This window comes from Nyctereutes procyonoides, unplaced genomic scaffold, assembly GCF_905146905.1.
Source record: "Nyctereutes procyonoides isolate TBG_1078 unplaced genomic scaffold, NYPRO_anot_genome, whole genome shotgun sequence".
Classification (NCBI taxonomy): domain Eukaryota; kingdom Metazoa; phylum Chordata; class Mammalia; order Carnivora; family Canidae; genus Nyctereutes; species Nyctereutes procyonoides.
Window position 1 is genome coordinate 27,132,689 of NW_026575136.1, and position 14,668 is coordinate 27,147,356.

Sequence of the window (14,668 nt, forward strand, 5' to 3'; positions counted from 1 at the left end):
GCTTCTGTATCGTTGGTGTGTCATGTGGTTCAGGTTTGAAATACAAAGCTAGTAATTTTTCTTTATATATAGCAACTGTCCATGAAGGGCTCAAACAGCCTCTACGTAACAGTTTTTCACAATATTTCAGTGGAATAAGAGATCACCTATGATTGTAATTTATAGATCAGGTGATTGCCAGAAAAGTGCTAGAAAGTTTGTGGCATCAGCTTGTCAGGGATTTTCTGCAACAAGCAGACTAGACTCAGGAGAAGGTTGTAGTAAGTGGTTGGGTTGCACAAGGCAGCAGACTGTGGGAAGACAGTTTCGGAAGTGTCATCAGAAATGGGGATCAGTAATGCTAGGATGGCCGGCATTCCTGTCCTGTTTGAAATAAAGAAACATACAAGTAAATTATGTACCCCAAATTAAAAATCACGAATTTTCCCACCCCAACACTTTGTCCAATGGGGTCCATTATACTATGTATGACCCATTGTGATTTTTTTTTGCATTTGCAATAGCAAATATTTTATTTTATTTTATAATAAGGGGTAAAGCCCATTTTATATAGAATGCAAACTTATTTGCTCAATATTAGTGTATTGTTATATTTACTTAAATAAGAAAATGAAGGGAATTGGAAGAATGTCTTACCATTTAGCTGATATTCTGTAGGAACTTCATTGCATTCAGACGTAAAAAAGTATCTTTTTAAATGATCTCTCCGAAAGAAAAATAGGCAGAATTATTCTACAGCATTTGCATGAACAAAGCAACTAGCAGTAGATCTATTGTTAAATAGATTAATAGATAATCATTAACAGCTTGAGAATTTTTCCCTTCTCCGTGGTTCCTTGTATCTACATGTGTGTGATGATACAAAAGGGATGCTTCATTATATCAATTATTTACACCTATTCAGTAATGATCTGTTTCTGGCTCTGTGCTGAATTCTTTATATGCATCATCTCTTATAAATCTCGGATAACTTTTCTTTACAGTTAATACCATTGTTCCCATTTTTACACAAGGAAGACAAAACAAAACACAAGCTGTGGAGCTCAGTGAAGCTGGCTGTAGACCATGTACCCACAGAGCGGCAGAGTCGGGATTAGAATCCAGCATAGCCTAGCTCTTGAGGGCGGGAGTTTAGCCACAGCTCCAGTTTCTTCTTGCTTCTGCCTAATTTCTGGGGTTGGCAAAAGCAGAAAAGAGAAGGTCCTCATTTCCTGCCAGAGGGAGGGAGTTGCTTGCTGGGCACCACTGTAGGTGAGGAAGGAGTTGAGGGCTCGTGCTCAGGACACACTGAGGGCTCTCTGGGTGATGCCTACCTTCCTCTTCTGGGAATGGCACTGACCCAGCAAGATATCACTCCCAGGACAGAGTCAGGAGGGATAAAGGCTCTGGCTGGGTGGCCAAGAGTGTTGACAAGCGGGGAGAATCAGCGAGTTCCCAGTATGCTTCTGTGGCACATGAAGGGATTGGGCAGCTGGAACTTCCGTCACTACACTGCAGGGGCTTGGCCAGAGCCTACTGGTGTTGGTGTTTCCACCTTTGGGTTATTTACATCCCTTTGCTCATATCTGGAAAGTCTGGGAGGACAGTCTAGGTAATAGAATTGCTTCTATGGGAGATAGGATCCCATCAGCCCTACCAGCGGCTCCCATTCCTAGCCGTGCCCTACTCTGGCCACTGTAAGGGGCAGACTGGAGAGGGTGTATAGATTGGGAAGGAAAGCATCTGCTGTGTTGACTTTACCTCGTGTGTATTACAACAGAGATTCAGACCAGAGGTGGATGGAGAAGAGCAGCCAGGGTAGAGGGATGTTTGAGGTTCTAAATGATTTTTGAGTTTTTAGAGCCAGGAGAAAAAAAGATATGCAGGACTCAACTTCCAGACTTACTCTTCTCCAATTCACCTTCCACTCCGGGGCCAGATGATGTTTCTGACCTGCAGGTCCTAGGGGACTCCGGGTTAAAGGCACCTGGTGAATAAAATCCAAATTGTTCAGGAGAACATGGACAGGCTCTTAAGTGCTGGTTCCTTTCTACCTTTCCATCCTGATCTTCAGCCACAGACCATCAGTTTTCTACATGGGCATCTTTTGCTTTTCCACTTTAATATTTTACGAGCTATGGTTCCTAAAGCAGCAGCAAGCACCTTTTCCTCTTGTATCCCACAGTTAAAATTCTATTCATCCCTCCAGGAACACCTTAAATCACACCTCCTTAGGGAAGTTATTCCCTATCTCCTTATTTTACACATGAAAAAAAAAAAGGACATTTAACATGTTGTTCTCATGGTTTCTAATATAATATTTCAAAATCCAAATTTAAATCTTATTCCTTCTTGTCTTAAACATTCAAATTCCCCTTTTCTTAGGATGTAGAGTAGAGCTTTACACGATAAGAAAACCAACCTCACATAGAATAGGAAGTATTTGGATAATTAGCATTTATTAAAGTATTTTTAAAAATTAATATTCATGTAATAAATATTTGAGTAGAGAGACACTATAGTTTTTAGGGCATTAAACAAGTTGAGGTTTCAGATAAAAGCTGTTTTATTTATTTCAAACTATATTAGATTCTTAGAGAATATGGAAGGTGATTTCAATATAAATATATCACACATCTTGTGAAAAACAGGATGTAGGAGAAACGCATTATATCACTTAAAACACCAAGGTGAAGCTAACATTTTCAGGGCATTCATATATGAAAAATCTGGCAGACAGAAAGAGTGGGAGATCATGGAACCTTTCTATACAGCTGGTAGGTGTTAGCAGAGGAAGAAAAAAAATAAAGTCCCTTATTAGTAACAAAACAGCAGGTGGGTTAGAGTTTCATAATTATATCCAGACATAAAGAAATGTTCTTGAGCTGCTCAAGATTTGTTTTTCTTCAATTCAGAAAATGTAACTTCTCTGCTTCCCTAGTTTGAGTGAGATTTCTTCCTCCCCCCCCCCACCCCTTTTTTTTTCCAGAGTAATGGTAGACAATAGCAACCCAGCTTGGACTCTTGACGTGTTCAGCATACCTTCCAATGTAACTTATTTCTCTCACTGAGCTGTTTCTTTGTGAAATGACTCCTCATTATTTATGCAAATTGGTTTTAAATGAGAATGTTTAACTAAAAGATTTGATCTTAATATCATGACAGCTGTTATAAATATGGGTGTCCAGGCTGTGCTGTCTTCTTTCTACTAATTTATTTACTTTTCAGAGGTATTACTTGTATCTTCCATATCTTCCTGAGGGGAAAGTGTGTGTTTGAAGTTTTCGAGAAAACTTTGGCCTACAAATTAGGGTGAAATGATGGAAATGAATGTTGAACTATCAATTATGAAGTGTGCATTCAGATTCTAGCTCTTTCAACATTACCCTGTCTCATCTCTCCTGCCTTTCTCTTTTGCCGTTCTATCTTTTGTTTTGAAGAGCTGTTTCGTCAGCCCTCATTTCTTCTTGAAGAGAAACTGCTTTATGAACAGGTAAAATTCAGTGTGTTCGTGGAGGGGGTGAGCCCAGGGTCTTCCTACGCGCCGTCTTGGACTGGAACCGTAGCTCTTTCAACGTTGATTGAAACCGTCAACAGTAGGCAGGCTTACCTCTCTGGTCCTGTTTCCTTACTTGCTATTGGAGAAATAATAGATAATGTCCATAGTGTTAATTTTCTAGGGCTAAGTACCACAAACTGTGTGACATATACAATCAATATTCATTGCCTTGCAGTTCTGGAAGCCAGGAGTCTGAAATCAGCTTGTCAACAGGGCTGGTTCCTTTTGTGGTCTGGTGAGAGGGAGGATCTGCTCCAGGCCTCTCTAATTTGAGGATGTCCATCTTCTTCCTGTGTCTCTTTATGTCCTCTTCCCTCTGTGTGTCCTTGTGTCCAAAAGCCTTCTCCTTTTTATAGGGACATTAGTTGTATTGGATTAGGGTTCACCCTAATGACCTCACTTTAACTTCATTACTTCTCTGAAAGCCCTACCTCTAAATAAGGACGCATCTAACCTGTAAACATGTCCCAAATCCTTTTATTTTCAGCTTTAATGTTTTGTCAAGGCCATATATGTGCTAGTCTGTACCTCTTAGGTTATTTTAGTGAAAGAAACACAAATGCACTTGGTTTCAACTCAATGAAAGGAATTTGTTAGTTCACAGAATCCAGAGAACATCAAGTGCCAGAAACCCAGCCCAGGCCCTTAATGCTGTCAGGATTCTCTCTCCATTGGCTCAGCTCTGCTTTGTATAAGCTCTGTTTTCTTCTTCATATGTGACTTCTCACATAACAAAAAACCTTAACTGCTGGCGTCTTACAAGCCTTCCCAGGGTGGGACCTGGGAGGGAGAGGCTTGCTTGCTTATCTTCCTTGGAGTTTGAACAATCACAGGGCAGGCCTCTGAGGGCCAGGCTTGGATCAGATGCTTATTACTTCATCCGTGACCCCGGAAGGGGGCAGCTGTGCTCCATTCACAGGTTAGCTGAGAGGGGAACAAATATCTCAGGAGTGCGGTGCTTCCTGGGGGAGGCAGTTCCATAAAATTTACTACAAGGACACTCTGGTAACCTGTTAAGGACGTCCCTCAGAAACTACAAACATCATACTTCAATTTTGAGCAATTTTGAACACCTATAATTCCTCAGAGGTTTACGGCTTGTTTCAGAAGTAGAGTTAAGTCACTTAATTAAGATCCAGAATTAAAATTCTGAAGTGGAAGCGTGTTTATTCTATATAATGCTCTCTTTGGGGGCCTGCCAATCAGACTCAGGGAGTTCCTAATCTATACCTGTGTGTTGTCAGATAGCCTGAACTTGCAGGGTTGAAATCAAATATACATTGTTTAGAGAGGAAAACCCATAATAAAGGTTGGATTTACTCAAAAATTTCTCTGACAGTTCAACATAAGTCATTAAACCTCACAGTAAAAAACGCAAACACAAATAATTTTTTTAAATACGATTTTCCTTCTTTCATCACCTTCTCTATTTCTCTCTTTTTCTATAGCCCTTGGTGTTATCTTAATTCCAGGGTATTACCTGATTTGGATGGGAAATATATATTTCCTCTACTACTGAAATTCTTTAGATTGCTTCTCTAAATGTCAGTGGTATTGGGCTTTCCCTGGGGGGAAAAAAAAAACCTGCTGTCAGGGAAGCAGTTTGCAGATCAAGTTGAGAACAGGAAGCAGGATGCTATTATTAGGCATGGAGAAGGCAGAGAGTTTGCTGGTTATGTAAGCGAGGGAAATGGTAGCGTTCTGGGATGGAGGGGACATTTGGACAATGGGAGATCTGAGCTCCTTTTTCCTTTCTGCTTTTCACCAAAAGTGAAAAAAAAAAAAAATTAGCCCAGAATTGAGCTCTAGTCTTTCCCTCTGTCTTCTGTCATTTGAATCCAATCCACCAAATAATAATGGTGTCTTGATTGAAAATGTTTCAAGGTTGATTATGAAATCTCTGGTTCAAGTCAGTGGACACAAGTGAGAAGTAAAACCTCAAGCACCTTCCTATGGAAATGGTATTTGTATCACACTCTGCTTTTGCTGTGTTACAGTTTATAAAACTGTGGGCAGCCTTTTCTCAAGTTGCTGTGTATTTCTTCATGGTTCATAACAATCTGACTGTTGGTTTGCAATTTCGTTTCTAATGAGAGTCTTTGGCATGTGAAAATGGGGACCTGCTTTCCTTCTAGTCCAGGGTTGGTTTGTTTCCTTCTCTCACCTTTTCCTTCGTTTTTCTCATTTGCTTCTTTTTTATTCGGCAGCCAGTCGGGTGCTTCTGTGGCTGTTTTCACACCCTTGGCCATGGCATCCTTAGTACTTAATTTCTGGCAGACTATTTCCTAATGCTTGTCAAGTTCCATTTCTCTCTCTGGGTTTTTTTAGTATATAAAGCTCAACCATCACTCATTGCTTTTTGAAGATAATGTTGGTTGTGAGCCTGGAAGGACCTGAATAAACTTGCAATAAATGACCCTATCCGAATGCAGAGAACAGTATGCACAGGGCACAGGCGATAACCAGTGCATGGAGACAGTATCAGTAAAAGCTGTCAGCTCCCCAGCAAAAACACCGAGAACTGCCACAGGCAACTCCTCATAATAGAACTTCCGCAGCAAACAGGTTTTTTTTTTTTTTCCCCCTTCGGTGACATTGTCCTTCCCAGTCTCCAAACATCCTCCCTCCATAGGCACTCCCCCTCCAATCAAGAACTGAAATTCCAATCAGCAGGCTGAAATACTAGTCAGCAAACCACTCAATTCTTAATCTCCTGAAAATTAAGGAACCAAATCTTGATGTGGGATAGATTCCTAGCAGCAGCAGCAGCAGCAAACAAGGTCATCTTTCTGTTTTCTTTCCTCAGAGCCCCCCTGTGCCTGCTGTTGTCATGAGGAACAAAATGGCGCCAGTTGGGAAGAACACGGAAATGAAGTCATACATGTAATCTCGTCATGTGAATAGGAGGATCCAGGTGGAGCCCGATACAATTCCTAGGACAGCAACTTTGGTGCTACTGGCCTGCTGTTCAATATGCAGCATAATACTAGGAGTCTGTTGCTTTTAGGTGCAAGGCCTGAGTGATTCATATACTTAGTTTCCCAAAAGGAGTCCAGCATATTCTGAGCACACACCATGTCTTTGGGTTGAACAAGTTCAAGAATCTCCCTCTAAAAAAAAAATTGTGCCTGTGTGTATGTGTTTCATCTCGAAAGATTTAAATAACTGCACAAATAAAGTTAAATTCAGTATCAAATAAATAAAAAATGGTATAGTTGCACAAAAATAGATGAAGCAAGTGATAGGTAAGGCACAGACATGGTTACAGGGCAGGTATGTCATCCATAAAAGGTCCCTCTTGTAGGGGGTGAGTGCAGGATGGCTATGAGCAGCTCTTGGTCTAGAAGATGGGTGGCCTCTAGAAGCTGAGAATAGCCTTCTGCCAACAGTCAGCAAGGAAATGGGACCTCAGTCCTAGAGCCACAAACACCTGAATTCTGACACCAACCTGCACGAAGGAGGTAATTGATCCTCCCCGGAGCCTCTTGGAAGAATGCATCCCTGTGAACACCTGAATTTGGGCTCATGAATCTCTAAGCAGAGACCCAGCTGAGCTCACCAGATTCCTGACCTACAAAGATGAGGAGGTAATGCATATGTGCTGTTTTAAGCTGCCATCTTGATGCGAATTTGTTAGAGTGGTAGTAGGGGACCCATACAGTAGGCAATCAGCTTGTCTTTAGTGGCTGAGTCAGTGACCTGAGATGAGCTGGGCTGGCTGGGTGACACATCATCTCAGTTATGGGGGACAGGATGGCCTAAGGGGCCAGGCTTGACTCAGATGTCTATTCCTGGAACCATCCGGATGAAAGGTTGGGAGGAATGATTTCTGCAAGCACACTCAGGGCCCCTTTACTGAGGGGAGGGGTGTCAGTTAGGCAGAGAAGGAACATACGATTTCCACAGGAGCACCAGGAACAGACAGGTGCCTCTTGAATGCTATGTGTCAGAATTGCCCTCTGTCCTGTGCTCAGGGCCGATAGCTCAGGAGACAGTGTGTTTGTTGCAGAGAAGAGCCTCCTGTGGACTAGGGATGCCGAGGCCAAGTTTCCACAACTGCCTTTATGAGGTGTGTGCATCATAGTCTCCCCTGGAACTTGGTCAGTATTCAGACTATGTAGTGGTCAGTGTATCTACAGCCTGCTCCAGGCCTAATGAAGTAGAACTCCTGGGTGTGAGGCTTGAGCACTTATATTTTAAAATCACTGCACAGGTGTATCTGCTGCAAGCGTTGGTCTACAGCAAGAGCTGGCCAGCAAGCTTTTCCCAGGAAGGGCTAAGTAGTAAATAGTTTCAGCTCTTTGGGCCATGTGGTCTCTATAGCAAGTACTCATGTCTGTTGCTGTAGAGGGAAAGCAACCATAGGCGATTCATATACAACGGATGTAGCCATGTTCCAATAAAGTTTTATTTACAAAAGCAGATGGTGAGTTGGATTTGACTCTGTGGCTGTTGTCTGTGACTCATGATCTAGAACATGAGAATCTTAATAGAGAAGCAGGCCGGGAGGGAGAGCAGAATTTCCTGGAAGGTCAGATATTGTCAAGAGGGATTATCATCACCTGGTGGATGGGGCATGAAGGATAAATCTATAATTTGTTTAGAGAAAGGAAAAGCACATGATGGAAAACATACATTTTTAAGTAAAGACAGATGTGCTGTTTATAGTCATGTGCACAATAACATTACATTCTGTTTCCCCGGTTGTCATTCATAGAGTGGAGTTAACAAAAACTAAACAAAATGAAATGTTATACTTAAAATAAAAAAAGAAGATGGAAATCCTGTCATTTTCAACAACATGGGCGAACCTGGAGGACATTACACTGAGTGCAAGAGCCAGTCATAGAGGGATAATACTGCACGATTCCAGTTATATGAAGTATCTAAAATAATCAAACTCAAATAAACAGATAATATAATAGTGGGTATGGGGGGAGGGAAGGAAGACATGAGTTGTTCACTTGGTATAAAGGTTCAGTTGCACAAGATGAATAAATTCTAGAAATCTGCCATATATACAACACAATGCCTTGAGTTAACAAGACAGTGTTGCGTACTTCAAAGTTTTTTAAGAGGCTGAATCTCATGTTGTGTTCTTACCACAAAAAAGTAACTAAAAGCCAGAGGCACACAGAAATTTTGGGAACGGTTAGATTTGTTTATTACCTTGATTCTGGTGACATTATCGCAGGTATTTGCATATGTCCATACTCATCAAATTGTACATATTAAATTGTGCACTTATTTGTGATCAGTTATACCTCAATAAGGCTGTTAAAAATGTTTAAAACAAAATTAAGGTTTCAGGTTTTAAATCTGGTAAGTCTACTGGTTTTGTCCTTTATAAGTTTAGAGGAGTGAGGAATGGAGCAAAGTGAATAAAAAAAATTGAAGAATAAATAAAAAATTAGAGAGGCATAAAAATATTGCCTAAAGCATATTTTGGGTTTTGAAATTTAATATCCAGAAGAAAAAGTATTAAATGGTTACCTAAGTTATTCGTTATTACATGGAGGAAGTACAAAGCAAGGGCTATACAAAATGTTTAGACGTAACTGTTATAAAATCACATAGGTTTTTTAAAAAGGTTCCTTTTGGTTTTTTAAAAAAGGTTCCTTTTGAAAGAGTGTGGATTCTTTTTTATTTAGAAGATTTTGGTTAGTGTTTGAGTCTTAATTTCTTCATTCTAGGCCTGGTAACCTTGGGCAAGTCACTTCAGTTGAGATAATGATAGTATCTAGCCTCCGGGGAGTTGTGAAGAACCAGAGACATTATTTAAATAAAGATGTTTCGTAAATGGTAAAAAGATCCTAAAATATAAATTGGTAAAATATGAGAATTCTCTTGGATGTACTGGAACTGGTGTCTTTGGAAGAGTTCTATTCTATTCTAAGATTCATTTATTTTTCAGAAGTGCATTTTTTTTTCCAAACACTTTAGTATGATATGCACGCACATGAAACAATGTGCTGTAGCATTATCTGCATACTTAAAATGGGAATATTCTCACTTCATGATTAATGTTAGGGTGAGAAGCTAGCTCAAAATATTTATGGCATGTTTAAGGCTGATTAATCTTATGATCTCACAAACCTGATTTGTTTCACAGTTTTGAGGCTAAAATAGGATGTATGTTATTGAGCTATAAAGGTCTTGGAATGAAATTTTCTCATATCTTCATATTTGTATACGAACAAGCATAAGAAATGGCATTTTGCTGGCTGAGCTGCAGCACACACCCTGCTGTCTGTGAGCATTGGCGGGTGTGGAGTTGGCATGTGTGTATATGTGTGTGTGTGTGTGTGTGTGTGTGTGTAGGGGGTGGTCCAACATTTCCCCCAACAATTTGGATACAGTTATTGATCAGTATGGGGCTTTAATTCTATAATTGGCAGGAGAGAAAATAGTTTGCTTGGGTATGGAGGCTATGTGGGGGGAAGAATAGATTGATTCAGTGGAGTTAGTAGCATGGCGTCTCATTCCAGTCTGGCTCTTGGATTCAGGCTAATCACAGGAATGAGGTCCAAGCTGTTGGAACTGTATTTACGAGAGGATTGTGAGCCTCTTGGCTCAAGCAAGTGACACAAAGTCGAGGAGACAGTCATTCTCACCACTTCTGAATGGAGCGTTGCTATTTGATGAGTCTCTGGATACCACGTGTAAGCTAGAATATGGGTCACAGGGACCCCTGTGCACTGCTGGTAAGAACCTATCCCAGAGTGGCTCCTCGGGGTGAAGCATAAATGTTAGGGTTTAGTGAAATAAAGATTGCTCTTTGCACATAATCCCCACCCCTCACCCCTTGTATATAACCAGAGAAACCTATGCTAAGTGTCAGAATAATGGAAAGCAACATAGTCTTCCAAACAAAGAAAAAGAATAAATAAATAGGATGGATACAAGCTATGGAATAACACAAAACAGTTGGAAGTAACTAATGACATGGACATAGGGCAACGGGGACAGATTTTTAAAATATTGTATTGAATACGATAAAAATCAGAAGCAGAATATAATCACATAGTTAACATTCATGGAAATAAAGACATTACATATTTTAAAGGATCAAACATACCCACAGAAATATACTAAGCAAAATGAGCATCATGAGGAGAAGGGAAAGAAAGGAGAAATTGAAACTGGAGCTGGAGTCTCTATGAAAACTTCTGGTAAAAACAGAGGTCGCAGATACATCTGGCTTTGGGTTGCATGGCTATATTATAGCTACGTCCTTTATTTCATTTTCTTTTTTAATTTTTTCAAACTTAAATTTTACTTAGTTAACATACAGTGCAATATTGGTTTCAGGAGTAGAAGTCCATGATTCATCACTTACATACAACACCCAGTGCTCATCACAGCAAGTGCCCTCCTTAATTCCTATCACCTATCTAGACCATCCCCCACCGTGTCCTTTATTTTAAAATGATCTGCTTGTTTCTATTTTATTTATCTACAGGATTCCCTCTATTTGCTTACCAAATCTGGATACGTTTTAAAAGGTTGCAATAGGAAGATTAGTACAATAAGAATATTAAGTACCTGTAGGTATCTGATTTGGCAGCTTGGATTCCATTATATGGTAACTAGTAGATGACCCAGTACCTGAAAAATACTGATGGTCTATATATATGTATATATGTAACTAAGATATTAATTAAGATATTAAGAAGATGGAGTTAAGGTCGCTGATCAGCTGAATTTAAGATAGAGTAGCCTGGACTCACCAGGTGAATCCAGTGTAATTGCGATGATTAAAAGTGGAAAAGGAGGCAGAGTTCAGAATTAGAGGCAGATGTAACTAGGGAAGAATGGTCATAGAGATACAGTAACGGTGGCTTTGAAGATGGAAAGTGGGGGCCATGAGCCAAACTATTCAGGCAGCCCCTAGAAACCAGAAAATGCAAGGAAATGAATTCTCCTCCAGAGCCCCCAGGAACAAGTGTGGCCCTGCTTAAATCTGGATTTCTGCCCTGGGAGACCCATATCAGATATCTAATTTATAGAACTATAAGATAACAAAAGTGTGTTACTCTAAGCCACTAAATTTGAGGTAATTTATTGCAGCAGGAACAGAAAATTAATGTACTTTCTGGGTGTTTGTTGCTCTACAGGCAATAATCACAGGCCTATCTAACGATGTGCCCTCAACTTAAGCTGCTTGTACCTGCTGAGAATATCATTTCTCCTTTTCCAGGGTCCACTATTTTCTAAAAGCCATTAATTTTTAGAACTCAGAAGGTAGGTTTCAGACTAAACTATTTGAAAAATACAGAGTACTTATTAGTCATTCCAAAATGAGGAAAAAAGTCAATGGAAAATATTAATATTTCATGGAAAGAACAAACCTCAGGCTATTCTTGATAATTAGGGGGAAAAGTTTTAAAAGAGAATTAACTTTCTTATTTTAAGTTAATATTACAAAGTTTTAGTCAGCACTGAATTAATTTTGTCCAAAATTATAGAGCAACCAAAATAATGTTTTTTTGTCTTGGTTAAGAAAGTTTTGGAATTGGTATTATTAGGCAAATTTGTCAATAATAGCAGAGGTTGATTATAAAGCAACCTATTTTTTTTGGGGGGGGGACACAGAATGTCTAAAGATGATGATGTAAATTTCCCAAGAAATGGCTCCAACTATGATTTTTTTCTACGTTTGCCATTTTTTAAAAACTTAATTAGACTGTGTATGTGTGTGAACATGTGATAAAACCTTAAGTCCAGTGAATGTGGCTGTAGGAAGCATCTTAAGTGACCAGTATCCCTTCAAGGTTGAACACAGAGATATTGTTCAACAGAATGATACAGATGTGGGGGGTTTGGATCCCACCTTGTGCTCTAATAATTATCCTGAAGAGAAGTGGCAGGACATTACTAGTGTGCATCAAAGAACAAACCTAAATAGACCCAAAAGATGACGTTCCAGTAGCAAAGATTTGGTTTGCCTTTCTTAAATTGCTCTTGAAATAGCCATAAATGGACAAACAACTAGAAAACACTAAGATGCCTCAGTCTTTTGAGAGACTCAAAAATAGAACGTGCTATTTGAGCAGAGTCATGCTTTAACACATGCTCTGGGTGGAGAGAGCAATAGAAGTGCTGAGAATTTCTCTGGCAGACTTGAACCTATTTTGAGAAGGGAGGCTTGAGTTTGTGTGTCTTTATTATATCGAACCACTGCTAAATTAATAATTAGTGAGCCGCCTGTTGAAGACTAAAGGCGATGCTTTTAGTTCAGCTTTACATATTAGCAGGTCCATTTGTATACTTTTCAGCTGTTTTTAAAGACAATTATTTTATTGCATTCCCTAAGTTTTTTTCTTCAAAAAGTACACATATAACTTGCATAATGGAATGCTGTGTAGTTATTGTAAAGGAACTTACTTGGTGTTTAATAATTTTGAATATCCCTCAACATCACTTGCAAATCCTTTAGGATATTACTAATGGTTTACTTGGGGCCTACGGATCCAGCATCATTCATTCCCTTCAGAAAATGAAAACTCATGGGTACCTTGAAGCTAACTGGATACCCTATAAAGAATCAGACCAAATGGGAGTGGTGGTATTATGTGGTAATTATGGTTATACAGTGATATTAAAAGGGAATAAAGTGTATTGAATGAGTTTATGTGAGTTATAAAGTATTAAGGAAATTTACAAGTATTTGCATATATGTATCATTTCCCCCAAGTAACTCCACAGAGCTATATCTGTTCTGTTTTCTGTTTTTAACACTGCAAGTAAATTGGGCTTGAAATTTACTGCTTTGTACAAATGATGCACAAATATGTAACTTCATTTTTTGTACCTAATCTCATCTTGCTCTCAAACCCCATTCTTGCTGAAAATGCCTGACCTTGTCCATGAAAGGAGTCAGAGTTTCTCAGGTTTTAAAATGTAGTTACTTTGGGTCCATTACTCAGAACTTTAGGTGTTATCTCCTGTTTCCACTCTTCCCAGGTTGCATCTGGATGCAAAAGGAAATATTATAATAAACTGATATGGGGGAAAGAGGCACCTTGCTGATTGGGTCAGAAGAGTGTGTGACTTGATTTCAAGATTGTGAGTTCAAGCCCCACAATGGGTATAGAGATTACTCACATAAATTTTTAAAAACACTAAAAAAAGATATGAGGGAAGGATGACCACAGTGGGGGGCTGCTTAAGTGCCCAGAGCTGTTATCATTCCTAGTTGGTTTTATCACCTCTGTCAAGCTCTCCTGTACCAGTTCAGCCTGCATCCATCTCAGGTTGATGCCCTTGGGCTGCACCCTCAGCTGCCCCACCTGGCTGACGGAGCATGCCAAGTTAGATGCTGCACCCCGTGCCTCCTAAGAGACAAGAGACCTTCCAGGCAACAAGCTTCCTACCTAGGATCTGCATCCACCCCCAAATGATCCCTGGGGATTTCTACTGCAATCTCTCTTCTGAGAGTCAACTCAGGGGAGAGGAGAGAGAAGAGAGTCAAGTCCTACCTTGTGCCTCTCATGCTCTAGCGCTGGAACCTACAGTAGCCAGAAGGCATTTCTTCCAGGGAGGTGAAAACTTTCCTGATCTTTTCCTCATCTGATATTCTTAGGTCTTTTCACTAGTACTAACTGTAAAATCATGCTCAGATTTGTAAGCTTTGCTCTTAATATGCAAAAGGTTTTTTTTTTTTTTTTTTGGCTCTTTATATAATCTTCCCACATACCATCATCCAAGCCAGGCTTTCAACTCTGTTCCTTATAAAGGAACAGAAGGATGTTTAGGGAGGAGCCCAAAGCCAAGCCAGGTTCTTTGTTCCAGGCTGCCTCCAAAGAGGTGGGGAGCCCAGGGGTGGGGAGGTCCAAATTTATGCTCCTTCTAAAGAGTTGGAAGAGAAAATTCTTCATCCATCTGGGCATATTCTCCTTCTTAGAATCAGACTTGAGGTTTTCCACATACAGCGGGCCACAATGTGGCTGTTGGTTAGTGTGTTTTATTTTCTTTACCTTCAACATTGTAGCAAAGAAGAGAGAGAGTGCTTTTGCAGCTACCCTGTGCAGGGCAGATGGGTTTCTCTGGGGCAGAGAATCTCTGGTATCCTGGAATGCCAAGACCTCAGCTAATTTCAGGATTCCTGGTGACTGGCTGGAATTGAAC

The 14,668-nt window shown here is 40.0% G+C and overlaps 1 long non-coding RNA gene across 1 annotated transcript; it reads right to left on the reverse strand.

Annotated features, from left to right (window-relative positions):
- Positions 1–639: 639 nt before the first annotated feature.
- LOC129495570 (uncharacterized) lies at positions 640–14,124 on the reverse strand. The gene is made up of 3 exons (XR_008661552.1): positions 14,020–14,124; positions 1,886–1,966; positions 640–702 (listed from the first exon to the last, which is right to left on the reverse strand). It is a non-coding gene; the product is annotated as an uncharacterized LOC129495570 (long non-coding RNA).
- Between the last annotated feature and the right edge of the window lie 544 nt (positions 14,125–14,668).